Source organism: Crocuta crocuta, unplaced genomic scaffold, assembly GCF_008692635.1.
Source record: "Crocuta crocuta isolate KB4526 unplaced genomic scaffold, BGI_CrCroc_1.0 scaffold564, whole genome shotgun sequence".
NCBI lineage: Eukaryota > Metazoa > Chordata > Mammalia > Carnivora > Hyaenidae > Crocuta > Crocuta crocuta.
Window position 1 is genome coordinate 3,697,072 of NW_027533010.1, and position 2,285 is coordinate 3,699,356.

The 2,285-nt window shown below is 40.9% G+C and overlaps 1 pseudogene; it reads left to right on the forward strand.

The window, feature by feature from the left end:
* The first annotated feature begins 302 nt into the window (after nucleotides 1-302).
* Nucleotides 303-664, forward strand: LOC144216444 (small ribosomal subunit protein uS8 pseudogene; annotated as a pseudogene).
* The last annotated feature ends 1,621 nt before the right edge of the window (nucleotides 665-2,285 follow it).

Consider the following 2,285-nt stretch of genomic DNA (forward strand, 5'->3'; position numbering starts at 1 on the left):
GAGGTGGAGCTGTCTCCTCCTTAGTGCCAGAGGGCAGGGCCACTGCCTCCATTCCACATGGCAAAAACCAGCCTCCTCATCATTTTCAGCACCCCCTCTTGACTTTCTTCTTTCTGTGGTCTCACTTCCAGTAACCCAAGTGAAAAATCTGTCATCAGTGATCCCTTTCCTTTCACTCATACTCAATTAGGCATCTGGTCCTGTTGATTCTTCCACTCTTCACAATCACTACTATGGCTAAGGACTGTACTTTTAGTAATAACATGCATCCTTTGCTCTCTCTGCCATCTTTCTGTGCCGCAATAATGGTGCACATGAATGCCCTAGCAGATGTTCTCAAGAGCATTAACAATGCTGAAAAGAGAGGTAAATGTCACTTTCTTCTTAGCCTATCGTCCGGTTTCTAACTGTGATGATGACGTATGGTGATGGATATCACAAAGCTAGGAAAATTGTTGTGAACCTCACAGGCAGGCTAAACAAGAGTGGAGTGATCAGCTCTAGATTGGATGAACAACTCAAAGATCTAGAAAAATGGCAGAATAATCTGTTCCCGTCCCGCCAGTTTGGTTTCATTGTACTGACAACCTCAGCTGGCATCACGGACCATGAAAAAGCAAGACAAAAACACACAGGAGGGAAAACACTGGGATAATTTTTCTAGAAATGTAATAGGTATGTGCAAATAAAATGCCTCAATGGACAAAAAAAGAAAATGCATTCTTAACTAGTTTTATAACATTGCACTAAGAAATTTATGTGACTTTTGTTCTCTAATCCTTATAACCATGCAATGTGATGGTGCACTATTCATATTCATTTTATAGGTAAGCAAATTGAGACTCACAGAGGCACTGAATAATTATATTTGCCCAAGTCACACAGCAAAGAAGTGTCTGAGAAGCAAAACTTGAACCAGATCTTCTGGAGCCCCTGAACCAAACTCTCAACTGACATCCTCCCTCCTTTAAAACATCTCTCATATTTGTTTCTTCCTTTCCACTCCACGGTTGCCAGCATAGTTTCACAACCTCTTTTATTCATAAACCATTCCCTCATTCTTTTATTACTGCAAAACACTCCGTGCATTTCTCCCTTATTCCAATTTATCCTCCTTCCAAATGGTCTTTTTTAAATCTCATCTGAAAAAAAAATCTGTCTTTAAGTTACTTCTTAGATCAAAGACTTATAGTGACTTCTCATTGCCTGTAGGATAAAGCAGAAATATCACAGACAGCTATTTCATAGTATCTTTACTCATCATGACACCTGTTAAAATCTTGCCCACATATGGGTACTTAGGTGGCTCAGTTGGTTAAGCATTGGACTCTTGCTTTCGGCTCAGGTTGTGATCTCATGGTCATGAAATCGAGCCCCATGATGGGCTCCATGCCTAGCATGGAACCTGCTTAAGATTCTCTCTCTCCCTCTGCCTCTGCCCCTCCCCTGCTTACTCATGCTCTCTCTCTCAAAAAAATAAATAAAATAAAAATTATGCCCACCTAAATGCCCAGTATCTTTGTGAAAATGTACCTGTTAAACTTTTATCTGAGCATTCACTAGACAAAGGCTCCCCATTCTTGAAATTCTATAATTTTTAATATTCATCTAAAGCAACCTCGGGATTAATATGCCAACCACAGAGCCTGTGATCATCATCTTCCCTCAAAAGTTCTTCTCCCAGAGTTCTCTGTCCACTTGCAACTACTCAACATTCACCTTAAATCTGATGCTGCTTTTGACTGCTTCTCTTCGCTTTATCTGCTGCCAAATTCTATTTTTTGTTCTGCCATTAAAGGTGTCTTCGATCTATCCCCTCCTCTCCATTGTCACTATCTCAAGTCTCGTTCATGCCCTCTGGACTTGAGGACATAACAGACCTACCACTAGATTAAATTTCCACCCCAAAATGAGCAAAGATTGACAAGCCAGAGGGGCCAGAGGAAAGAGTCTTGGGAGAGAGATGACAACAGGCCTACAGAGAATAAAGGCAAGAGAATAAAATCCAAACAGTCAGCATACGAATGGATCATGGAAGGTGCTAAAAGCTTGAAGATGAGGACTTGGAGGAGAAGAAAAGCCAAGGTGGGAGAGAGGTGGCTGTGATTAAGAATCAGTTCCTTTTTACTTACTTTGGAAGACGAGCAGAGTTTGGTATTCAGTTTAAGTCACATTTTTGGCTATTAATATTGTGCCTCTTTGGCATAGCTGTCTTCTCTGAGCCAAAGTAGAGAGTCTTTCTCACTCTATCTTCTCTACAGCTCAGTTCTCAAATGTCTACCACA